General features: G+C 38.0%; 1 pseudogene; it reads left to right on the top strand.

The window, feature by feature from the left end:
* The first annotated feature begins 4385 nt into the window (after positions 1-4385).
* On the top strand, positions 4386-5518 carry LOC101153573 (PRELI domain-containing protein 1, mitochondrial-like; annotated as a pseudogene).
* The last annotated feature ends 22281 nt before the right edge of the window (positions 5519-27799 follow it).

The raw sequence follows: 27799 nt of genomic DNA, 5'->3' as shown, positions 1-27799 counted from the left end.
CCTGCTACTTGTTCATTTCAAATATGTAATGTTTCTGCTGCATTTTGGGTTAAATGACTTTCATGTGCTGATTTTCCAACCCCGCCACCATCCATGATATCATTTTCTGTGGAGACATGTATTTTAAGTTGCAATCTGCCTCAAAATCCTTTTGGAATTTAGCACATTTGTAGGTTGTGGATTCTCCACTGAGATTAGGAAAACTGTCATGTGCTAATTTAAATTACTCATTCAGCAAGAATTTATTGAGTAATAACATTTGTCAGAATCAACTTTAGGCTCTGAGGATGAGGCATGGAGTTAATTAGGCCCCTGCCTTCAAGGTGTTTACAATCTAATGCATAAATTTTGCTAAATATTGGCATGTTTCTCTTTCTGCCTCTCCAATACTGCCCCTTGTGAAAACAAATTCTATTTATGATCTTAATCGCATGGAAATAGTTATTATGAGAATGACAAATTAGCTTTAATCTTTCTGAGAATCACGTCATAAATATAAGAAATAGTTTGTCATGTTTATTTCCTTAAATACCCATTTGAGATCTATTGTTTGTTTTTCTTTTTAATGAGCTTCCCTCCATCTCAAAGAGATGTGTAATACTTTGTTATTTCATAACATCTACATTGATCCTTGAACACCCTTCTGGAAGGATTTCTCAAGCAATATGCTTATTTTTTAGACCTTTTTTCCTCCAGTCTAGACAAGAGAAGATCCATCCACTATTTGAGGTCTCATTTTTTGTCTTCTATCAAGTAAAAAAAAAAAAAACTGGGTCTGGAGATATAAGTCTTTAACAATGTACAGTACTAAGCATTTAATGTGTGAATTTGTTTTAAATGGTTATACTTTAATCGGATCACAGTTATTCCTGGCAACTAATGGATGTATCTGTAAAATGGAATTTGTCCATTAATGATAGAAGGGTTCCTAAAGATCTTTTAACATGAGATAAATAAAGCGGTAGATCAACAGAAGACAGGTATATTTTATAATAATCACCCTGAAAGAGCTATTTCAAGTAATAATTACCCACTCAGGGATGATGGGGGAATTTCTAATGGCTATAGCATAAGAATCACTTACCATATGGCAAGAAAAACCTGCTATTCCACCAAGCTTAAAATGGAAACATTCTTTAATGGGAAAATAATGCCTTAATTCACTCTCTTAAAATGTTTAAATTAAATATATAAAATGCAATGTTTTCATCTCTACAGTCTTACTCATTATTTTTCTAAGCATAATTTTTGAATCTATCCTTTATGCAGAAAAAGCTGGTAAAACAGTAGATTCATTTTTTGTTTCCATGGAAGCCTTCCTTCTATAAGACATGTCTTACCTTTTCTAATAATTTTTTTAATGCCATCATTTCAACTTTTGGTGTTTTCTCCCCCTAAGTCTCCAGTTTAAATCAGTTTTTATTTTGTGGCTTGTCTGACTGTGGAGCTTTCCTCTATAAAACTGGTCATTCCACTCAGAAAAAAACTTAGATTTTTGGTGCCAGTCCGAAAGGAACAAATAGGTCAGCTCCTACTTACTATTTTTGGTGAATAAAGGAAAGAGAAATGTCAGTCTGTTCATATATTGATGTATTCATTCAACTAGTATTTACCGAGCATGTATTCTAGACAGATGCTAGCTCAGGGACCTGAAGTAAAGCTGGGGAATGTTGACACACACACAAAAATTACTGTACATTGCAGAATGAAACACTGAAATTTTCTATCTGGTGTTCTAGGAGAATAGAGAAATATTACTAAATCCTCATTATATTGTTTCAATTTCAATTAAATAGGATAAGCCCACTGAGTAAATTCTACTCTTCCTAAGTGCTCATGGCTTCTCTTACCAGGGAACTTCTTAATTATATGGGTTCATCAAAAGATAGAGCTGACTTCAGAAACTCCTGTGGAAAGCTTTTAAAAACTCCTTATATCATTTTTTAGAGCATCTGTAAATCCATGGTTACTTTCTCACTGTTATTCTATCCATATTTTTATTGGAAAAATGCAAAGATCCTCAGCAATCATAAATTAAATGTTAATGATTTTTACATTTTCGAGACACTTCGCTTATAAGAAACACACTACATTTCAAGCATGTTCATATGCTTAAGACATCCATCGAATGAACCTAGGTCCACTGAATCTTATGCAACTCACCCAGACTTACTTGAAACCAGTTTTCTCAGTATGGGTGCCATGGAACCTGAATATATTAATCATAAGAAGAGTTAACAGTCCACCTTATGCATCAATCAGAAACGTGAACTCAAAATCTTTCCCTGTTTGTTATACTGTCTTTTTTTGCCCTACATCTAGCCTTTCAGTTCCTGGTTGGGACCCTCTAACTTGCATCTCAGTGATGAAGCTCCTCCACGTCTGTCCAGCAATAAACTCAGCTTTGGTATTTTTTAGGTCTGATGATCTTTGTATATTGATTCTGATTTGCTAAAGACCCCTAACATGTATTTTGTATTTAAAATTATATATTTACTATGTGTCAGATACTGTTCTTAGAACTTTGCAAATGTGAACTTGTATTAGTGCTGATTTGTAATTTTCCTGAAGCAAGAGTTAGAATCACAGATACTTTCAAGAATCATCATTTAACCAGCCAATGAACCTAGCTGACTGTCCAGTATTCATATCTTATCATCTAGCACTTTCATTACTATTCATCTTTGTTTTTTACTTGTTTCTCATAGTAACTGTCATGATGATTTATGGGCAAAAATTGGCTCAAAGAAGAAAGCCAACCGCTAGAGCTCTTGATAGAAATAAAGAGGAAGGAAAGTAATTCAGAGAAAAAAATCTGTTTTAGCCTGAAAATAGAAATTTCCAATAGATTAAATAGTAGCATGTTGAATTTGATGGCAGATCAGATGTGTAACATGAAAGAATTCACAGAACTTTCTAGGCAAAGCAAAAGAAAACCATTTCAGGGAGAAATTCTCATGTCCCTAACAATGCAATAAATGCATACTATGGAAAAAAAAAAGTCAATGGACATTGAATTTGCTTTTTGTGTGTTGGGAGGATATGTATGAGAAAGAACTATCAAGGGAGAGAAAGCTGGAAGTTAGAATAAAGTCAGAACACTTTCATACTTATAAAATTAGGGATTCACAAAGATCTCCAAATCCTTGTAAATTTCAGAGTTCTACCACACTGTTTAAAAAGCTTGAATATTAAATAATTTTTGTTACCCAATGTGAATGTTGTTTGTGATTTTTCACTGTGGTAAAATATAATAAAATGTATAACTTTAGTCTTTTGTTGTTGTTCAGATGGAGTCTTGCTCTGTCGCTCAGGCTGGAGTGCAGTGGCACAATCTCGGTTCACTGCAACCTTTGCCTCCCAGGTTCAAATGATTCTCCTACCTCAGCCTCCCGAGTAGCTGGGACTACAGGCGCCTGCCACCATGCCCGGCTAATTTTTCGTATTTTTAGTAGAGACGGGGTTTCACTGTGTTAGCCAGGATGGTCTCGATCTCCTGACGTCGTGATCTGCCCACCTTGGCCTCCCAAAGTGCTGGGATTACAGACGTGAGCCACCGCACCCCGCCAACTGTAGTATTTTTTTTTTTTCTTTTGAGACGGAGTTTTGCTCTTATTGCCCAGGCTGGAGTGCAGTGGCGTGATCTCGGCTCACTGCAACCTCTGCCTTCCAGTTTCAAGCGATTCTTCTGCCTCAGCCTCCCGAGTAGCTGGGATTACAGGCACCCGCCTCCACGCCTGGCTAATTTTTTTTGTATTTGTAGTAGAGACGGGGTTTCACCATGTTGGCCAGGCTGGTCTCTAAACTCCTGACCTCGTGATCCGCCCACCTCGGCCTCCAAAAGTGCTGGGATTACAGGTGTGAGCCACCGCACCCGACCAACTGTAGTCATTTTTAAGTGTATAATTCACTGGCATTAAGTGCACTCATGTTGTTGTGCAGCCACCACTGCTATCCATCTCCAGAACTTTTTCATCATCCCAAACTGAAACTCTGTACCCACTAAACAATAACTCCAAGTCCTCCCCTCCCCTCAGCTCCTGATAACCACTATTCCACACGCTGTCTCTATGAATTTGGCAACTCTACATACCTCATATAAGTGGAATCATACAATATTCCTCATTTTGTGTGGCGTATATTTTATTTAGCATAATGTCTTTAAGGTTATTATTGCATGAATTAGAATTTTATTCCTTTTTAAGGATGAATGATATTCCATTGTGTGTATATACCACATTTTGATTATCCATTCATCTGCCAATGAACATTTGGGTCATTTCTATCTTTTGGCCATTGTGAATAATCTTACTATTGATGCACAAATATCTGTTCATTTGAATCCAGTCTCCTGACCAGAAAAAATAAATAAATATCTGAACTCATGGCGGCGGCAGCGGCAGCTGTTTGGGCGCGGTGCGGTGGTGACTGAGCTACGAGCCTGGCGGCGGGTGCGCGCCGAGCCCCGGCCCGGCCCCCGCGTGCCTCCCAGGCTCCACACCCCTGATGCTGAGCGGGTGCTGAGCCCGCTCCGGCCGGGACGATGGTGAAGTATTTACTGGGCCAGGGCGTGCTCCGCAGTTCCTGGGACCAAGTGTTCGCCGCCTTTTGGCAGCGGTACCCGAATCCCTGTGGCAAACATATCTTGACGGAAGACATAGTACACCGGGAGGTGACGCCTGACCAGAAACTGCTGTCCCGGCGACTCATGACCAAGACCGACAGGATGCCCCGCTGGGCCGAGCGACTGTTTCCTGCCAATGTGGCTCACTCGGTGTACATACATATTGGAGGACTCTATTGTGGACCCACAGAATCAGACCATGACCACCTTCACCTGGAACATCAACCACGCCCGGCCGATGGTGGTGGAGGAACGATGTGTTTACTGTGTGAACTCTGACAACAGTGGCTGGACCGAAATCCGCCGGGAAGCGTGGGTCTCCTCTAGCTTATGTGGTGTCTCCAGAGCTGTCTGGGAATTTGGTCTTGCCCAGTTCAAAAGCAACGCGACCAAGACTTTGAAGGGTTTTGAATATATCTTGGCGAAGCTGCAAGGCGAGGCTGCTTCCAAAACACTTATTAAGACAGCCAGGGAAGCCAAGGAGAAGGCAAAGGAGACGGCCCTGGCAGCTACAGAGAAGGCCAAGGACCTCGCCAGCAAGGCGGCCACCAAGAAGCAGCAGCAGTAGCAGCAGTTTGTGTAGGCAGCCAATCACCACCACAGCTCCCCAGACAGTTGGCTTAGCCCCTCTGCCCTCCCTCCATTGTACTTTATCATTAAAAATCAACTTCCAGCGCTATCTACTGTCTGGGTGGTGGGTTGTGGGGAATCCAGTTTGACATCTGCAGTACACCAGGCACGTGATCCACGTTTGAGCCACGTCTGCTTATTCTCCCATTGGGCAGCTGCGGACCGAGGAACAGAGGGGCAGTGACTTGCCCCGGGCTCCAGGTAGCCTGCAGGTAAACTGGCACTAAGTGCTAGACTGTAAACCCCACAAGGGCAGGGCTCTTGGTTTTGTTCTCTGATGTGTCTCAATATCTAGCACCTAATAGGCACTCAATAAATACTTGTTGATTTCAAAAAAAAAAAATTAAATATCTGTTGAAGTCTCTACTTTCAGTTATTTTTGTTTATATACTCAGAAGTAGGACTGCTAGATCATATGATAATTCTGTTTAATGTTTTATGGAACCACCATACTTCAACATGAATATTTTTATAGGATTAATGCAGCAAAGCTTAAATGCAAGTAATCATTATCCTCACTGCTGGTTTTAGTAAAATAATTAAAACAAAATTCACACACACTGTTTAATAACTTATTCGCAGCCAGGCATGGTGGCTCACGCCTATAAAATCCTAGCACTTTGAGAGGCTGAGGTGGGTGGATTGCCTGAGCTCAGGAGTTCAAGACCACCCTAGGCAACATGGTGAAACCCCGTCTCTACTAAAATACAAAAAAAAAAAAAAAAATTAACCGGGCATGGCAGCTTGCGCCTGCAATACCAGCTACTTGGGAGGCTGAGACAGTAGAATCACTTGAACCCAGGAGGCAGAGGTTGCAATGAGCCGAGATCGCGCCATTGCACTCCAGCCTAGTTGACAGAGCAAGAGACTCCGTCTCAAAAACTAAATAAATAAATAAATAAATAATTTTAAAAATAACTTATTTGGTGGAGTAAATATCTTGCAAAAGTTCCGTTGTTTCCAGTCCTGGATATCTGTAGCCATATGTACTCTTCTCTTTCTCTCTGGAAGCTGTCCATTGATTTTTCTTGGTGATTTATGCCCTCTGATTCTTAATTATTAACTATATTTTGATGGCAAAAATCCAAAAGCAGAAGAATTATCTACTGTGAAATTTGTTCATCAAAATTTAGGTTCGCATTTTCCTTTGCCTGTACTTTTTACTTATTTCCTCATACAAGTCAGAAATAAATGACAGTTATGATCATGGTCTGTTAACTTTTGATTTTGGTAGTTTATTTTGCAGTATTTTTCCATCTACATTTGTAAGGAAACAACTTACTTAAATGGTTGGAGGTCTTTTTTCCTCCTTTGATTATAGTACTGTCAATTGTGTTTTCATTTGGTTTTATGAGTCTTTTAATGTAAAAATACAAACACTGTCCATTATAAAAAAGATTTTTCAAAATCCTTCCAGATCAAAAGCCTAGCCCAAGTATTCAATATCCATTACAGTTATGCATTTGTGAGAAATAACTTTTGACCTCAAAGTTTTTATAGGAATCAAATGCCAGACAAGCTGTTTTGTATGTCTCATTAATAGCAAAACTGTGTTTTGCTTTATAATGTCAGTGGGATTTATAATGTCAGAGAGATGAGGTGACAAAGGATTAAAATAAAATTCAGTGAAACTTTTTCCCTAACATTTTATTTATGCATAAAACTGAAACCCAGTAATGACCCATATTTCTGTATTTACCTAATTCTGAAAATATAGCATTGCATGTTGTGAAAGTATAATCAAATTAGGAATAATATTCTTATCTGGGGCCATGACGGTATATTCCTCCAAATTTGAAATCTGCTTAAGTTTCTCAGCTGCATAGCCTTAAATCAACTCAGATCTTTAATTGTGTGAGTTCATTTATTCTGAACCAAATGTAATTTCCCTTTTAGGGAGGGATTGCCTTTAAAAGGTTCATTAATAAAATCCTAATGAGGTATCTTGGACGTTGTAGAATACTGGTGTCATTTTTATGAGTTTAGAACAAAAGGATACAAAATATACAGATAAGATTACCTATCAAATACATGAAGGCAAAATGTTCCTGACAAAGTCAGAACATTATAAAATAGTTGAAAATGTTTCCAATGCCTTCAAAAAACACCAAAGCAATTATTGCTGATACCTTATGAATCAAAGGTCTTGTTTTTTCATCATGAACTGAATTCAGCCGGCACACTTTTGGAAAAAGAAATTGGCACTCCTTGTTGGATTGAGAACCTAGATGACCTTATGCCTCTAACGTAGAGGATATAAATGGTCTATTTGTGCAACTATGCAAATATGCAAATACAATGAATGCCAATTTATAAAATGAAAGGGCTAGTTGAATAAACGTAAATATAAAAACAGTAACAGGGACTCAAGGTCTGTAACAAATTAAGGCTGAGACTAAAATAGAAATCAGATTGTGGATAAATAATCATTGTAATAATAGCAGAACTTGAGCCCAACAACAGTAAAATTTTACATAAGGCTATTAGTTGGCATCAAATGGAGGATCAGTGATAATGGGAAGCATAAGAAGGGTATACAAATTTTAGAGGCTGTTAAAATTGTCAAAGGTCAAAATAGTTTTTTAAATGTAGTGACAAATCCATTCCCTAGCTAGGCTCACACATCGTCTTGTGCCCATTGCACAGTTTCAAATTAGCATTTTACTATGCTCTGACATCTGAAACACTAATAGATAAAAATCAGAATAATTGATCTGCAAAGAATCTCAAGAAATTATACCTGGTCTGCCCCCCAAACAGGAGGACACCTAAGCCAATTAAGGTAAAATATGAATTCTCTAATTTGTAAATCTTCAGGAAAATTGCTGCTGCTTTTCTTTCTGCTGGTACATTTATCTGTCTGGCTTTGTGACCTCTGAGTTCAGAACATAAAGTACAACCTTGTTTAAATTAAATCTTCCTCTTTTCTTTATTGGGTCCTCAAAACTGCTGAGCTGATTTTAATATTAAAACAAATAAACAAAAATCCTACACCTAGCTTGTAACTCTGCATGACAAATTCCAGCCCAGGTGTTTTATGATCCAGTGAGAAGTTCTTGAAAAATGAGAAGAAAGAGAGGTTGAATTGTAACATGGATACATTTTGGACTGGATGCCAGCCACTTGAATAAGGTATGAGTGTTTAAGCCTAAAAACTGACTGTATTTTCCTTTTCTTATTTGAACATGCAAAACCTTTTATTTTCATAATCAAGGCCAAATGTATTTCATACTTTGGACTTAAACCAAAACTCAAAAGGAGGATGAAAGAGCATTACCCATGCAAGCAATAGATTTGAGGCCAGTTTTAATTGAAAAGAAAAATCCCACCATCTAGTCATTTTTAGAGCATGAGTTGCATTCACCACACAAATCCTTCATTATTCATACATGGCAGTATGTATTTAATGATTAAGTCTCTAAGGATTTATTTGATAGAATAATCTAAATTTCTTTTTTTAAAGGGCAAATGAAATGTGGTTTTTAATTCTTTAAAGAACAAGTTACAAAGCGTGTAAAAATAAAACACAGGCTCTTGGTTTTTAAAACTATATCTACAATTTGCCTACCCATTGGTTTGTTCATCTGGCTATCAGTAACATACAGACTTGATCTACTAATGGCTAATTATGCAGTTGTTTGTCAGCTCATTTGAAACATTTTGAGATTCAGTCTAGCTCAGCAAATTACTGTGCTTAAGGCAGTTCTACATTCTAGAAAATTATAATATCCCCAGAAGGCAAAGAATTAATAATAAAAATCCTCTTTTGTAAAAGATTATCATTGCAGAGCAAATGGAGCAGATCTTCCCTATCCTACTGCATTTAATATTCTCATTTTTCCCCTGAAACTTTGATGGAGAGGCAATGAGAATATCTCTGTTTTATTAACTTATTAAGAGGCACATTTATAGAACTCGTGCACTGTATTGATTCCTAAAGCTGCATTGCTGCTAAGAGCCAATAATCACAGCACAGCAGGATGATTCCATTTGTTATCCCAGAATGTTTCTGATACTCAGTAGAGCCCAAATTTTCACCCAATTCAGAAAGCCAGTTTTTTCACTTCTCTCAGCCTCAATTTATTCATCTGTAAAATAGGTGTAATTAAACAAAAGGCAGCCTCTGGATGTTGTGAGAATGAGATAATGCAGTCAATACACCTAATACAACACCTGTAGATATTAAATACTGTTAGTTGTTGTCATTATTATGGTTATCATCATCATTACCTCTTGTGGTTCAGGAATCAAATAAAGATGCATGCATTTAAGTAGCCATTTGCCTATGTAGTTATGTAACTTCTCAGTATAAATGTTTTCATGTCAGCTGAAAGTTTAAAATGAACTTACTGTAATGTAAGCCCCAGCACTATTTAGCCCAAAACTGCCTTTCCAAGCTAATATCAAATCAGCCAGAATAGGTGGGCTACTAGTATGCAACTGGGATAAATTGCCTAGACCCTGGTTTGGAATTATCCAACCTCATAGCAGCTGGGCTTGATAACATGATATTTTAAAGGCACTTGGTGCCTCTTCCACTGAACTGTGTCAAAGAGTTTTGAACTTTTTCTTCATGACTCAGATTTTGTAGTAGATTTTACCACCTTCATTAGCACTACATTGGATCATCATATTTTAAGAAGAAAAAAAGTCTTTAAAAACTACCCAGATGCCTTACCTAGAACATATGAGACTATTTGCTTTATGGCATTATTTGCATAGAGTATATGTATCATTTCATTTATCTGTCAACCAGGACTACTTTTTCACTTCCTAGTAAGATTTGGTGTGCTACCATTAGCTTATAAATATGGTCGGGTGTGGTGGCTCATGCCTGTAATCCCAGCACTTTGGGAGGCTGAGGTGGGTGGATCATTTGAAGTCAGGAGTTCGAGACCAGCCTGGCCAAAATGGTGTAACCCCATCTCTACTAAAAATACAAAAATTATCTGGAGGTGCTCGCTTGAACCCAGGAGGCACAGGTTGCAGTGAGCCGAGATCGTGACACCTGGGCGGCAGAGCGAGACTGTGTCTCAAATAAATACATAAATATGGCCGAAGCCCTGTGTTTTTATTTTAAACATGCTGCATCTTCTGTATATTCAAGGAGTGCGGTTAGTAAGTGCTATTTAGAAGCCAGCCCTAGCGCTAAACTTTGGGGGTAATGGCGGCCCAAGTTCCCCTTGCGATTCGTGGCTTCTAAATATCTCTGCCTCTCTTGATTCAGTAAAACAACTAATGTTGCAAGGCATTTCAACTTGGTGAGCAACAAAAGGCTATGACATTTTCTTTGCCCCCAAAATGTGAAAAGCGAACTATCTAATCAGTAGGGACTAACTCTATCAGTTAGTTTTTCTTTATTGCACTTCATACCCATTGCCTGACTTTTTCCTATTTCAAAATGTGCCATCAATTTTTCCTGAATTTGAAAACTCCTAAGAATAGGCTCTTCTTTATTGTTCTCCAAATTTTCCTAGGGCAAATAAAATCCATTACAGGGGGTTACATATGTAGAAGAGTAAAATGGGATCAGACAAATTAAAATTTCATGTAAGGCTCAGAAGCCAACAGCTGTACAAGTTGAGACCTGCTGGAAAGCAGTGATTCTGAAATAAATTCTTACTCTGTAGACGAATAGGACTTCAGCATGCTACAGGAGAATGTTTTGAGCTCCTTCCAACACTAGAAACTGTTTGAATGGGTTATTTTTACTCTACTTATTATAGAGGTGGTTTAGAAAAAGCTAAGCTGCAAGGGGCAAAGTGTCTTTCACCAAAGGTTGCCAGAATCTCAATCAAACCCATTACCATGGGCCGTGAAAGCACCACCTTTTCATCACTACCATCACAGCTGTGGTCGTGCTGTTGCTATTGTTGAATCTCTCTGTTCAGCTTTTTATAATTATCATAATCCACCCTAATGTTATGTGATTAGCAGCCTCTGTTGTGGTGAGAATTAAACACCACTCACATAGCGTCTGTGACCTTTCACCCCTTGTGGAGTCAGCCAGGGCTGCACTGGCTGGGAGACAAAGTGCAGAAACCCACAGAGCACCACCTGCACTCTCTCAGGCTGGGGGATAAATGGAAAATTTTACCTTCCAACTGTATGTGTTGCTCTCCAGGCAGCCATATTATGAAAGTTCAATTCCTCCACCTCCCTATAAAAACTAATTTATTCTCATCCTAGGAAGATTTTTAAAGGATTTTGTGAAGTATTGCTTTACAGCATTGATACAGAAGGCAAAGTGACTCTGTTAATAGGAAGATAAGAGTTCTTTAATTTTATTTGCAACATCATTAGATTAATTGTATGTTGGACATTCAAAGAAGAGATTTGGGGAATTTGATGCCTCTTTGTTTTAGACTGAAGTCAGTAAACATGTGATAAGACCACTGAGTGAGAACAGTTGGCAAGAATGTACAAATAACTAGCCATCCTCTTTATCTAATGAAATACGTTTTCTTCCATGCTAGTGTCCTAAGTTTTGTGGAACATTGTTAATCATAAACACTATCGGAATCTGTTATTTAATTTCACAGACCTTTCAGATCATAGCAGCAATTGGTCAGAATTAGAAAATAATTTTCATGCAACTAAGATGAAAAGTAGTAAGAGGGGATTTAAAAAATATATGATAAAATAGGCATTTATAGAATGTTGCTATGTACCACTTCTATACTTTCGACAAGATTGACAATATGTAGCATGATGAGTTAAATTTTCTTTAGCACAGTACAAAATCTCTGCATTTTTTCTAATTACCACTTCCTACAAGTCAGCGCAAAGAGGAATAGGCTCACTTGGTTCAGCTCAATTTCCACAGCTTGACAGGCATTGATATCAAAATTAATTCTAAGATGAAACTTCATAAAAGAAAATCCTATTTGACAAAAAGAACTATTGGGCTTGAATCACAGTTGCATTTGCATTGTGAAATCCCTTTTTTATTGTATAGGAAATAATGCCTAAGGAGAGATTGAATATCCAGAGAGAGTTCATTTGAGGCATCCTGATAGTATCTGCCATATGCAAGTAAAGCAGAAGACGTTTTTATGACATCTTCAGAACTTGAAGATTGAATTACAGTTTTAGTAATCATCAGTTCCCCTTCTCCACTGTCACTTTTTGGTAATATATTGCATAGAAAAGACTTATAGTACCGGTTTTATAAGCTTGCAATAAAAATATAACAACTGTTGTATTAAATTATTTAAGTTGTAAACCATTGTGAAAAAGGAGAAAAAGTTTTATCGACATGGAGGCTGAAAAACTGATTATGATGGAGAGCAAAATGTATTGTACTGATTACTCCCAAGTTTTTCCCTGGTTTAGCATATTGTAAATCTTCAGGGTATCTTTCAAATCAAGGTCTGGGTATGAGAAGTTCTTTTATTTATTGATAATTTAGAACTGGCCGGTGGCAAGAAAAAAATGGTACCTGTGTGTTTCCAGGTTACCAATTTATTTTAGAAGAGTTATAAATGCAAATAAACTAAGTAAAAAAGAGGTAATATAGACTCAAGTAAATGTTTCTTTTTGATGAAAAGAAACCTAGTAAATATGAAATAACTACATTTCCCCAGGGAAATTTAGACTCTAGAGATCGTCTAATGTTTCCAGAAATATTTTTTTCTTACCTTATATTGGTTTTATGGGCACTTATTACCTCTACTATTTAGCAGACTACCATTCTGCTACTGTGTGCAAAGATTCTAGGCTAAGATGTTTTCTCCTCTCCAGGCGTCCTCCATATTCACTCCATTGGAAAGTCTGCCCTTCCAATGTCAGACTTCTTCAAGAACTTTCTGTTAATCAGTGCCTCCTTTCCCTTGTGTTTCTAGCCCACACTGGGAATCTAGGTGCATTCTCTGGCTTGCTCAGAATGTCAGCATCCCATATTTATGCACTCACACTCTTCCTCAGTGCCCCCAGGATTGCTGGACACTGAAACATGGTTCATATCAGGCTCTACCCACTTCCCCCCTACACACACACACCTTGGCCATCCAGAAGAAAGAAGGAATTGCCTTGACTAAATAATCAGATTGTATTTCTCTAAAGGAAATTAGAATAGGGAAGACACGTATTTCTACGTGGTAAATCGAATCACCCAGGGGATGCACAATAACTGGGGGTTAGTCCATTCTTTAGCATGATCCAAGACAATAAATCAGGCACTCTTACTTGATGCTGTAAATGATTTCTCCCTCTCACCGAGACTCAACAGCAGCAAGCTGGACATATTCTCACTTTGATGGCAGTGATATTACTAATGATGTAACTTATAGGTGTCAAGAACTGTATGTTATTTAATCCTCGCAACATCCAAATAACATAAGGATTATCCTGATTTTACAGATGAAGAGATTTAATTCTTGTTCAAAATCACATAACTAAAAAGTATTAAAAATCAGAATTCAAATTAAGCACAGGGCACTTGAGGGCTTACCAACTCTACTACACTGATAATGTAATGATTCCATCTCTAAGTCACCATCACCAAAAGGAAAGAATAGGATAAGAAAGAAGTATGGAACATGTCATGTTCCTCTCTGGATTCTCCCATGCATTCATTTGTCACACATTTCTTGAGTGCAGGTAATATATCAGATTCTATCCCTGTTCTGTAAAGATAAATAATTTATAGTCACTGCCTTTATTATTCATTGGGAAGGAAAACCGGTGAATGATTGAAGTTCACTATGATGATGTAATTGAAATGTATACAAGGTGCTATGAGGACACTGGAAAAATTTAAATTCCAAAGAATTCAGTGTTTTTACTTAGTGATGGCCTTCTCTAGGACAACAGTAAATCCCCTAAGGGTGAATCCAGCAGCTCTTTGTCCTCAACTAAGACATTCTATGAATGTAACTGTCTGCCTCCCCCTCCCTGGACTGAGAAAGAAGCCACTTAGCTAGGTCAACTCCACTCATTTACCTGAAACCAAAGGAGCTTCCTCCTTCTTCCCACACCTCTAGCTTTATGGCCAGGAGCACTCAAGTCAGTTTGGAGCAATTTGGATCAACAATTTGGAATTGGAAGATAATTATCTTGGGCTACTTCCCTGACATCTGGAATCCAGGAAGGCAAATTTCTTGGTTTAATTAGATCCCCCACACCTTCCTTTCTGATCCCACAGCAAATACTTGAAATTAAGTAGCCACAGATGTATGGATAACTAGTAACAAAGCCACCAATTCCTGTGGGCATGACCTCTATCACTGAGACATTCTGCCAAGCTGGCTTCATTGTATGGACATGGCCCAGTAGTCGAGAACTATACTGTCTTCTACACAACATCCAAAGATCACCATGACCCCCCACTGAGAATAGATCAGAAAACACTACATGCTTTTCATTCTTTTTCTTGAGATAGAGCCTCACTCTGTCACCCAGGCTGGATTGTAGTGGTGTGATCTCAACTCACTGCAGCCTCTGCATCCTGGGTTCAAGTGATTATCCTGCCTCAGCCTCCAGGGTAGCTGGGATTGCAGGTGCCCCCCAGAACGCCTGGCTAATTTTTGTAGATTTTTAGTAGAGTCAGGGTTTCTCCATGTTGGCCAGGCTGATCTTGAACTCCTGACCTCAACTGATCTGCCCACCTTGGCCTCCCAAAGTTCTGGGATTACAGGCATAAGCCACTGTGCCCGGCCCCCATTCTCTTTTTTTTTTTTTTTGAGACGGAGTCTCTCTGTCACCCAGGCTGGAGTGTAATGGCACGATCTCGGCTCACTGCAACCTCCACCTCCCGGATTCAAGCGATTCTTCTGCCTCAGCCTCCCAAGTAGCTGGGACTACAGGCACCCGCCACCACGCCCAGCTAATTTTTGAATTTTTAGTAGAGATGGCATTTCACCATGTTGGCCAGGATGGTCTCAATCTCTTGACCTCATGATCTGCCCGCCTCGGCCTTTCATGCTTTGTATGAATAAGAATCATGAACTTGCATTCACAGTATAACAGTCACTATAGGCACAAGTCACTAAGTTGAGCTTCCTAGATGTACAGTTTCATAGAAGAACCATATGTTTAAAATACCTTAGTAAAGAAAACGTAGCAAAACTTTTTTTTTTTGAGTCGGAGTTTTGCTCTTGTTGCCCAGGCTGGAGTGCAATGGCGTGATCTCGGCTCACCACAACCTCCGCCTCCTGGGTTCAAGTGATTCTCCTGCGTCAGCCTCCTGAGTAGCTGGGATTACAGGCATGTGCCACCACGCCCAGCTAATTTTGTATTTTTAGTAGAGACGGGGTTTCTCCATGTTGGTCAGGCTGATCATGAACTCCCAACCTCAGGTGATCTGCCCACCTCGGCCTCCCAAAGTGCTGGGATTACAGGCGTGAGCCACCACACCCAGCCAAGGTAGCAAAACTTAATACATGATCCAACATGGCTAGAACCTCCTTTCTTTAATTCAGGGTAACCGGGTTTTTTTTTCTTTCCTAACTAGGAGAATGGCTAATATCATTATAGTAAAAGCCTATTCATTATTCTACAAAGACAGGAAAAGAACAGGTTGTTTGGTCCTTGACAACAAAAATCTATGGGGCTGGAACTAGAAAACTCTTGAAAACCAGGTTGCCTGACTCACCTTGAATAAACAAGGCTATTAAGGGCTTTTACAGGTAGAGGGCTGAAGGGAAGAGAATCTTCAGAGGGTTTCTTTGACCTAGAGTGATGAAATATGTGGCCACAGAGCAGGGCATATGTACTACCCTGATCTGCCCCATAGATCTACCCAATAGACCATTATAGATGCCTAGGTGGGGTTAAAAGCCTCCTAAAGACTGTGAGCAAGTGAAGGACAATCATCTAACCCAGGAACTGCCAGGGACAGTATTTTCTTTAGGGAAGCCTGGCGAAGACCTGGGCCTGAAGTTTTTATGTAGTGATAACAGATTAGAACCTTATAACCTACACTTTAGGGAAGACCTGAAAGGCAAACAAAGAAAGGAGTTGCACACACATACATTGTCTAGAAAATAAATATTTCTACAGTTTATTCTAGAAAAGAAAGAATATACAATAGCTTGGTCTATCAGAGATCAGCTGGTTTCAACTGCAGGAAAATGTCATACAGAGATAAATATTTTATAACTAGATACGGCAGGCCTTGAAGATAGCAACTGCTATTGCTTACCATAGGAGATTATAAATATGGGCATAGCTATGAATAATAACTAAGATTGGTGACAATGCAATAATTTTTCACCTTACATATACCCTCAGACAGTAGGTGCTAATGCCTTTTAATATAAGGGACAATGAATCTATGCAGGAGACTTAGTTGAAAGTGCTGGTTGGTTTCACACCAGCTGTCAAATAGGCCTTTCAAAACTCCTTTATGCATTGGAAACAGTGACCTGGGGGTGAGAGGCTCCTAGCCCAGAAACTGATCCCTTGAGCCATACAGATCTCAATCCCGGACGATTGTGATTAATCCATGCTGACAAACCAGATTTGGATCAATAGAAATTATCTGTAACAAGAAACTAATTGTGTATTTAGTAAATTCATGGAAATTTTTGGTGACTTTAAATTTATATGGAAAAGACCCTATTGACTTTTGAAATCAAAATTCATACCACTTTAGGGTAATATTGCCTTGGGTTATAATAAATTATGGTCGTCCACCTTCTCTCTTGGGTAATATATGGTCTGAAGGCATCTAATCTGTTTCCTCTTAAACTATGAATATTCTTTAATTATTATTTAGAGAGACTTTAAATCTCTATTTACATAATGTAGAATCTATTTACATAATGTAGAAAAGCACAGAACATGTACCTCTTATACTATTTTCATACGCCATTCCTGTTTAAATGAAGCAGCAAATACAGCCAATTTCAAACCATGTTACAATCTCAGTTCAAATTATGCAGTGGCTTAGAATAGTAAAAAGATGTCCCTAAAGTTGCATCCTCTTCAGGGTATCAGAGACCTCAGGTGTTAGAGAGCTGCTGAGAGGAGAAGTGGATGAACCAATGAACCAGTGTTGAATTTATATTGTACTTTTCACACAGGAAGATTCTCTAGGCCTTCAGTACACCTACATGTGAATCCATGTGTGACGATGTCTAACTCTTTTCACTTAATTTCCTTATGGACCATTTTTCTGGAATGGAAGATGGAAAATTTCAGCCAGCCACAAATGGACTGAGACTCACCAATCTCATTTCACATTGAGCAGGTGTCCCAGACAGGGTTTGAAACCAAGCTACAAAGATTTAAAAAAAAAAAAAAGAAAAAGAAAGAAAATACTATTAGAACTAAACAGATGGCCCTGCATAGGAGCTTATGTAGTCAGCTTCAACTGGGTTTGTCTTAGTATCCAGGAGTAAGCCCTGCCTCATAATTCTTTGCAATTTAGTATTATTAAAATCCTCTTTTTTGCAGAAACTGCTAACATATCTAATAGAAGGACCTCACTAATCATTTCACTCTCAAGGAGGGAAAAAGTCTAAAGGCCAGGGCTTGAGGTCACAGGTCTATGAGGGAATGCTACAAGGCCTGTATTTTATCAAATACAGGAACTATAAGAAGCCTTCACCTCTGAACCAGGTTGCTCTTTTTCTGGCTCCAAACAGAACTGTTCAAGCCATTCTCTGCCTTAAATGGGTAAAAACCCCTTTCAATATTCACTAGAATCCTCTAGCATGCCTGCATTACTTGTATTAAAGATTTTAAGCAGACTATTAGTGTTTGTTCTGAATAGTTGTACCACTGTGCCAAGCACATGTAGGGCAATAGGTGAAAGGGTAAAGAGCCCTTGTTTGATAGAATTTACATGCTGTGTGAGTCTAAATTGTTTAGCTGCCTGATAGAAGTTTTATAAAGCCTAAATATCCATAAGCTTAACAGATATGCAGGAGAACTAAAAAACTGCTTGTTTTATTTCTTCAAAGGTCACGCTTTTTTCCCATGACATAACAGTATATAGCATGACAAAATGCCTTCAATATATCATAAATTTATGGAAAATAACCATTGACTTCTCAGGATAGTTTAGGATATAAATGCTTTGAGATTAATGTTGCAGATGTTCTTCAAATATGAGCAAGAAATATTGCCAAACTCATAATTGTTCAAATAAATCATGAATGTGATATAAATTAAAAATTAGAATGGTATTAGCCACACACAGGAAAAAAAATAGTTCTAGAACAGTGCACTTTACTCATAAAATATATTGGGTTGAAATTGTACAAATCTGAAAACCATTGAGAGCAGACCTAGATGTAACTGAAAGTCTGTTTAATGTTGTTCTCTGATTGTCTCCATATTATAAGTTCCCTGGCTCAGTGGAACCATCTTATAGATTAAAGTAATTCCTGAGCCCGCTAGTGTGTTTACTAACTATCCTAATGTCACTTAAAAGAAACAACAAAGCAGAAGCAACCTTAAAAAGATATAACACCAATGTTGTAGTCCCTCTTCCAGAATATTTAGCTATTCTTCAATCTATACTACCGCCCTGACACATCACAAAGCTCCATTCCTGTGTGTTATCTAGATGTAACGTATCTCCAGTTGAATTTTCCTCCCTACTTCAAACCTTATAAACCAGAGGTCAGCAATGTATGTCCCACAGCCAATGCTAGTCAGCCACCTGTTTTTGTAAATAAGGTTTTACTGAAACTCAGCTGCACATATTCATTTACATATTGTCTGTGGCTTCTTTAGCCTTACGACAGAGTCGAGTAGTAGCAACAAAGATATGTTGGCTCACAAAGTCAGAAATATTTGCTATGTGACCATCTTCAGAAAAAAAAATTGTCAACCCATTATAAACAAAAAAACTCAGGATCTCTTCCAAAAAATGTGCCTCTTCTCCATGCCTACTACAACTTTAATTTGGGGGATTTATCGTGATATGTTCATATTACTGCGTGGCCTCCACTCTAGTTATATGCTGCCATGTAATAGAATACCCCAAAACTTAGTGAATTTAAACAACAACCATTGTATTATAACTCATCATTTTGTGGATGAGAAATTTGGGCAAGGCTCAGCTGAATGATTCATTAACAACAGTCAGTCATTGGAATTCTTCTGGTAGCTGAGCCTGTCTTGAGGGTTTAAGGCAGCTTTACTCACATGTCTGGTGCCTTGGTGAGCAACAGCTGGACAACTGGATTCACCTGAGCCCTTTTGCCTGCCCCATATTCTCTGGGCTTCTCCAGATGATCTTTTTCTGCAGGATGGTTAGACTTCTCATATGGCAATTCAGGACTCCAAGATACCAAAATGGAATCTCCCAGTCCTCTTAAAGTCTGCTGGCACAGTGTCACTTCTTCCATGGACCATCTGAGATTCATGGGGAAAGGAAATACACCCCACCTTTCAAGGGGAGGAATTTCAAGGAGCTTGTGGCCATCTTTAATCTGTTACTACCTCCTAACTGGTCACCCTGCCTCAAATCTTTTTTCATACTCTGGCCATATATTCCCAAAATCTCAATTTCATTCTATCTTCCCCCTTCTCAAAAACCTAAGATGGCTTCCTCTAGCCTATTTGGTTTAAATTCCTCTCCCTGACATTCATAACTCATTATATAAAAGGGTCCCACTATAATAATCTTACCTAATTTTGCATTAGTCTCTGTTTGTTAATCATTAGTCTGTTTGTCTTACATAGTCTTCACCTTCCCCTACTCTCTTCTGTATCACAGGGAAGCTGACCCCTGCAGGATGTTTTTCCTAGGCTCCTTGTCAACTTCAGACTGGGCCTGGCAAATAGGAGACATTGGTGGGAGATTAGGGGGTGGCAGAAGTCAAGTTATTTGTCCTTCTCTCTGCTTCATGCAGATCTCTGGAAATGATTGCATTTTTATTCCTCCTTTGCTCCAGATCCAACTGGTTAAGCCTTCTCTAGTTCCATCATCCTCTGAGTGACCCTGGTTTCTGAGCTCCAGAAACTCTGTATTCTCCCTTGTCATTCCAACCAAAGCATTGCTGACAGCTTCCTGAAGTTGCTCATCTCTAAATTGCTATACTGTCTCCTGTTCATCATCCCAAGCTTTGATCACCTTTAAAGTAAATTCCCTGTATTAAATTCCTTCTATTTAAAATAAACTCAAGTAGTTTCTGTTCTCATTAGACCCCAGCTGTTCTCAACACAAAGTATCCACTCCAGGCTGGGCAATTTTGTACCTGGCCCTTCAGCCCCTATGTGCCTGTTATGGTATTTCTGGCCTGGACCTCTGGCCTCATTCGTCAAAGCCCAGCTCAAGCTTCATCTTCCTCAAAATGCCTTTCAGCATCACTCCAGTTTTTACTCACCTGACTCTATCATTCCTTGGTGACTTTCAATGTGTCTGTCTTCCCAGTTTGTAAGTTCATTGAGGAAGCTTGTACTTGAATCCTATTCCCCACAGTTCCCACCACAGTGCCAATGCACACAAAGCACTCAATAAATATTGCTTATTTGCTTCAATATAATATCTTTTAGGTCTGACTAATTTCTATGAGACATCAGGGCTAAAATCATCTGTACTCCTGAATGGAGTGAATTTAGGGATGCTTTTTTGGGTTAGTGATACGCTTAAGTTTTTCCCATCCTGGATGAACATGTTATAATAGACAGGGAGAGACTATTTTTGTTTTGTGGTGGCAGGTAGTGGCTGTTAGGCACACAGTATAATTCAATGTCCTATATGAAGTCGATATCAAATATTAAATGAAAAGAAAAAGCCTACACCGTAACTGATGGATTTGTGTGGAAAAGCCAATGAAAAAAATATTTAAATATGACAGTCTTTTTGATACTTTTATAAAGTACCATTAATTCTGGAATTAAAGAACAAATATGATCTACATATATTTAAATAAAATCATAATAAAGGAAAATGCCACAGAAAATAAATATAAATTAATAAATCTAAAATCCAGTCTTTCATGTCTCACATTTCTTATGCCCTAGATCCATATTTTATTCTTTTTCCCCTGATACCTTAACAAGTGCTGGAAACATCAGAGATTCAATAAACATTTTAATTGTTTGAAAATATCTAACAGATGATGTTCGTGCCATCTAGTTGCAAAATTGTCTTAAGGGATTATTTTATGTAAAATTGTTCAATTTGGGGGTTTTGTTTTGCAAAATAAAATACTAATAAGAAAGTTTGCTACAGTATTTACTGTTTTCAAGCCAAAAAAACATGTTTATTTGGGACCAGAACATGGTCCAGTTTGAGTTCTTAAGATCTGCTATGACTAACTCAGCTTCTAGTATTTCAAGATGACATCAGAAGAAGCTTTGCCTTTTTTTGCAAAAAAAAAAAAAAAAATGTATAATGGCTGGCTAATTTTGAAAATGAATTTCTTCTCTGCTGCTCTTCTCAACCACAGAGACAGTCATTTGAATGCTTTACAGAAAAGGCCTCAAGCCTCCTCAGATTTCACCTTTTCATTGCACTGCTGATCATTTAGAGGGCAGACGTGTTCCAGACAGCTTTAATTAAACTGTACTGAGGATGCAGATAGATATCAATGGAAATGATCCATAACATGAGACTAAGCATGTATTTAACAGTGTTCCATCCAGTTCAATCACCTTCTAGCATTTCAGTGGATTTACATTCATGTAGCAAAGACTGAATGTGTATATGTATTTTTTAAAAATCTATCTCATTAGTGGCCATATGCTTCAGCTTCAGTGGATACAAGAACTGTCTGCAATCTGCCAGGGATTTAGCAGCATCAATAATTTGTGAATAGTCATGTTGGTACTGGTCGAAGGTTAAGTGCTCTGCACTCCAGGGGCATCCCTTTTGGGATTTGAACCCTTAGTTGACTGTTAGGAACCTTATCCCCTATGAGGTTTCCTACTACATGCTGCTTGTCAGATGCATCCAGCTGTAGCTGGGAAGCATTATTAGCTCTGGGATTTAAAGATCCGTGTTAAGTACTGATAGAATGGTGTCTTTGACTTAAAAAGCAGGGAGAGTATACTGTGGCAAACTCAAGGAGGTTTTCATGTTCCATGTTAAGTATGCGTTCTTTCCTTTTGCCTATTCTTTCATACACTCCTTGTGAAAAGATTCCACAGCATCCTTTTGAGAAACAGTTTATATTTAACATTTCTTCCTAGAACTTCCTAGTAAATTAGATTGCATCAGCCAAAGTTCAAACATAAATGTCACCTTAAAATAAGAGAAGGTGCCGGGTGCAGTGGCTCACGCCTGTAATCCTAGTACTTTGGGAGGCCAGGGCGGGCAGATGACTTGAGGTCAGGGGTTTGAGACCAGCCTGGCCAACATGGTGAAACCCCATCTCTACTAAAAATACAAAAAAATTAGCCAGGCGTGGTGGCGGACATCTGTAATCCCAGCTACTTGGGAGGCTGAGGCAGGAGAACCGCTTGACCCCGGGAGGCAGAGGTTGCAGTGAGCCGAGATCGTGCCATTGCACTCCAGCCTGGGTGACAGAGCAAGGCTCCATCTCAAAAAATAAAAATAAAAAATAATAAGAGAAGTTTTGATATGAAAAGCATTGCTTCTCATTCCCCTACCCAGAGAGTGAAGAACAGGTAACATGAATGATTTTTGAAGTTTAACATATGATACTAGTCTTGAATTAAGATTTCTCAAATGTAGTTGTTTTAATACCAACAGCAACAAAGGTCATATAAAAGCTTTTACAGCATGTGCTAGCCTGTTACTTCATGTACGCATAACCCTTGTCTGTCTTGTTCACTCTTAGAGGCTTTGCACTTGTCACAGTGCCTGGCAGATAGTACTTAATGAATGTTGGATGGATGGATGGATGGCAGAAAGAGACAAAGGGAGAAAGAGAAAGAATGAAGGAAAGAAAGAAGAAAACACTTGGAAAAAACAGTTTAGTTGATCTGATCTGCATGCAAGTATTTGCTCTCAGTAATATTTTCTAGAAGCTGTTCTAAGAGGATCTGGGGGTGGATGTTTAGCATAAAACATGTTTCAACAGTTTTAATGGATATGGATTTCTGAGATAACTTACATTATTATGACCTGTTAGTAGTAGTAGCACTTAGTTCACTTGTTGAGTAAAGGATGGGAACAATTATGTTGTGATGACAGATTTCCATTAGGTTTTTTTTTTTCTGCCACATATCTAGACGTGACTTAGTTTTAATGTACCTGAATACTCCCATAGTAAAGTGTATTGTGATTTCATCAAGGAGGGCAATAATTATTAAGCAGAGGAATCTTTAGTCTTTCTCTCTTTGAATATCTAACTGATCTTAAAAATAAAGTGGTTTGTCTATTAGCAGTTGATTTTCTACATGTGTTTGTTTCCAGTAATTCCCGCCTTCTTACCCCGGAGTAGTTTAACCCATCTCTTAATTGTCCCTAGCTGATGTCTAGAAGGTCTTTTTAAACTTCTTAACTGCACAATGAGCCCTCAGTGGACACCTTGATTGTGTTTGTTTGGGAAAATGCCAAGCACTAATGAGTATTTTGTTTAATGTAATGGAAACTGAAAGTACATGTCTTCTTCCCTGACTGATCAATGCCCACTTCTGTTGTTTGAATGTATCTATACATTCTAAATTCAAAAAGAAGTGTCACAAGAGGGCAGAGCACTTAGTGTCTGCCCAAGGAAGGACTTGAAGATTCAGAAGTTTTGTTTATTTGGGCCCGGTATAGACAGACAGTACTGGAGTTAGTACTCTAGGGCCTCCTCCTCTGTGCTCAGATATGCAATTTTTATTAAACCCAAAGTCCATAATCTTAAACTTTTTCATGTTAATTTAACAAAATAATAAGGGAATGAATTATGTTGTTGAATTCTAAGCCAGGCAATATCTACTTCTAAGAAGTTACCCATTTTTATTTCATCATTATTTTTTATAAAATATTTGGTATATATTATATTTACCTTATTGTTTGCTTTTTCTGAAGTTCAAATCACAATATGTCCAACATAAAATTTTCAGTAAATAATTAAAGCATTATTTCTTAGTTAAATAAACGGTAGTATTTGCAGAAAAATGAAATCTTAAGCAACTGAGTAGGCAAGCATGATCAAGTATGTTTGAGCGAAGAGTAACGATCTCCATATGGTCTAACATTCTACACAGGGACTAAGTGGAAAGTGTAGAAGATGTTTCATTGAACCATATCTAGCTGAATTGATACAGAGCTCCTTTCGGTAGTATTTATAATTTATAGACTTCTTTTTTTTTTTTTTTTTTGAGACGGAGTTTCACTCTTGTTGCCCAGGCTGGAGTGCAATGGCACGATCTCGGCTCACTGCAACCTTTACCTCCTGGGTTCAAGACATTCTCCTGCCTCAGCTTCCTGAGTAGCTGGAATTACAGGCATCCACGACAATGCCTGGCTATTTTTTGTATTTTTAGTAGAGGCAGGGTTTCACCATGTTGGCCAGGCTGGTCTCGAACTCCTGACCTCAGGTGATCCACCCACCTCGGCCTCCCAGAGTGCTGGGATTACAGGAGTGAGCCACCATGCCTGGCCTATAGACTTCTTGTATGTGCTAGATAATTTTCACAAGAAAAGATTTCCAACCATTTAAAATTTTAAATGAGATTTACCTTTCATCCAAAATTTCCTGGGTTTGGTGATTTCATTAAAGATTTACGGAGATGGTAAGAAAAGAAAGGTTTTGAATCTAAAAAATGGAAATAATTTAATTCCTCAAATTCAAATTTAATGACTCGCTTTCTCTTTATTTCCAAGCCACCATCTTGCTTGATCACACAATCACTTTCCTTTGGAGACTGGAAATATGCAAGCCTCCCCAAATTACAGTTTATAATGGAAAGCTCCCCTGACCCTTAATAATTGTTACTTTGCTGAAACACTGTAATACCTAAACTAAGTTGCTTATTACACCAAACATGAAGTCCTTTGACCCTTAGGGTTCAATATTGATCAGCCCCACTTTTGTCAATATCACGTCTAATGTCAACAGTTCAATGTGAAATAAATTCAGTAAAGGATAGTCTTCTTAATCCACACACATTAAAAATGTTTAATTCCTATTCATTACAAATTTCACCCAGTTCAAGAATTGTTTCTTCCATATTCTTAGTTAATAATTGGAGACTGGGCAACATTGTGAGTATGTGGTTAAATGTCATTACAATAAGAAGTTAGCTGTAAGTTAACCTACACCAAGGACCAGATTCATGAAAAATCATCTCTGATAAAATTACTCCAAAGGAAACTTGAAGCAAATGTATTACAAATTCATCAAATGTGGCTGAGATATTTTTTAATCCTGAGATCATGGAGGGAAATGCTTTTAAAAAGAATATTCAAGTGCTTGCTTTGCCCTTGGATAATGCAATAGAAGCTTGTGGTATTTTTCAGATTGTCAAATGTGTATCAAAGAGTTATTCTCTTGGCAAATTCCATGAATTTCAGTTCCATTTCTTGACAATTTAAAATTTGATTATCCAATTATAACTAAAGATCATTAGTCTAATGTGGCAACTTCATGACAGTTTTAGTTACAAGAGAAGTTCTCAGTTTAGAGAGGAAACTGCCATATGAGAAATTTTTATTGAACTTGTAAGTTGAACGGTATTGTGGAAAGAATTTTGTTTTCTTCTTGTGGTTTTATTATTTATTAATAAAAAATATATACTTTTTCCCCTGCCCCATGTTTATAAGGTACCATATCATATGCCTCACCTCTCTGATTAACATCATCAAATTAACAGCAAGTGCCCTCTGATATTGCTGATTTTTGTCATCATTAGATTTTGTCTCAAATGTTTATTTAGAGTTCCATTTCTTTGTTTTATTTTTAATAACCATAACCTGAATGTCATTTTCAGAGCTAGAGAAAGGCATTTTCATTTCAATCATATTATAAGTAGAATTTCTGCTAAAATGAAAAACCAGAAAAATTGAGGACACGGCAAATATTTTAACATTAGTTTTATTTGATGTGATAATGGAAAATTCCTCAAGCAAAACATACCACAGGACCAGACAAAATGGGTGCTGAGTGTCAGAAAGATAGGAGAATCTTTATCCACATCTCACCCCCAAAGAAATCAACTTTGCAGTGGTAGATGAGTTTGTGGAACAGCTGTTGATTGTGTACCTGCTCTGTTCAAGATCAACAGTGAAAACTTATTGTTTTTTGATTTTGGCATCTTAAGAGTTCCAGACACTGCTGGAAGCACAGATGGACAAGATGGCATCTGCACTGCTTCTGGTATCTGTGACCCATTTACCCAGTGGAGAAATTATCCATGCGGCATGCTGGTTTAACATTTCGATCAACAAACAACAACTCCACCACCCAGCTTGAGGAGTGAGATCTTCACTCTGACTGTTCTCAGCACAGTCTCCTGGTGCAAAGCTGGACTAAGAATTTTAATATTACACTTTGCACCTCTTTTGTTCAATGGTAAGACCCAAAATAAACCTTTCTGCCTAGGTATGAAAATTTCTTTTGCTTCAAAGGTTCAAAAGTATTCTCTGTCAACACAAACTCCCTGACCTCCATGCTTAGAGCTGCGTAAAAGTCAACTTCTTCTGAGCCACTTGTTGAAACTTGTAAATGAACTGATTTTTCTGCAGCTGTGACTTATCAATTACATCAGCATTATCATTTCTTGCCCACTGGCAGAGGAGTTATAGTTGTAGATGGGAGTCTTATCGGGCATTCGGTATGACTTCCTTGTCAACTCACTTCATTCCATGTGGAAAGAGACAGGTGTACACTAGAGCTTTCAAAATCGATTTAGAGACCCAGCATTTAGCAGAAAATAATTTTTTTCTATACAGCACTTTGTTGTTTTTACCCACTGTTGTGCTATGCATGCATTGTAGCTGCATTACCTTACTTAATCTTCTTGGTAATTCTCTAAGGTACAAGGAGATTAAAACTGACTTGGGCAAGGACATTACAAACTGGAGAGCCAGGACTTGAACCTCGGTAATCTGACACCAAAGTTCTTATTCCTAACCACTTCATTTATACTGATACTCTAAGAATTTCCTTTCTATAACTAAAATTATGTATTAAATTTTTTACATTTATTAGAAGAATAAATTCTAAAAATATAAAAACTAACTCTTGGCCAATATGGAAGCATTTTATTAGTGTACTGAAGATAGAGTTTGAGATCAGAGGCGGGTACATTTACTTCTAATTTACGAGTTGGTACATGGGAGCAGAAAATGTGGTAATAAGAGTTTTTCTGCCTTTTTAGACATTCAGCCCATTTTTTCACCAGATTATTGGTGAGATGCATATTCTGTAGTGTTACAGCTTACCCACCATAGTCAAAATGTTCTGTAGAGCTATTTAAGTAGATGTGATGAGGGTTTGTTTTAAGTAAAGGGTGAATGTGACTTTCATTATTCTCTGTGATATATAAACATGAATCAATAAAGGTTTCTCTTGAAACTTGTTCAAGAATTGGCATGCATTTCCAATTAATCTCATAAGTTATATTTAACTGTTTGGCTGTGTTCCATAATTGATGGATGTTATTTTAATTCAGATACAGAGAGGGAGAGAATGCCCAGACTAGACAACAGGGTATATGTCAACTTTTAGACACATTTTACTCTCC

Source organism: Gorilla gorilla, chromosome 16, assembly GCF_029281585.2.
Source record: "Gorilla gorilla gorilla isolate KB3781 chromosome 16, NHGRI_mGorGor1-v2.1_pri, whole genome shotgun sequence".
Classification (NCBI taxonomy): Eukaryota; Metazoa; Chordata; class Mammalia; order Primates; family Hominidae; genus Gorilla; species Gorilla gorilla.
The sequence above is the reverse complement of the archived record's forward strand: the minus strand, read 5'-3'. Positions and strand labels throughout refer to the sequence as shown.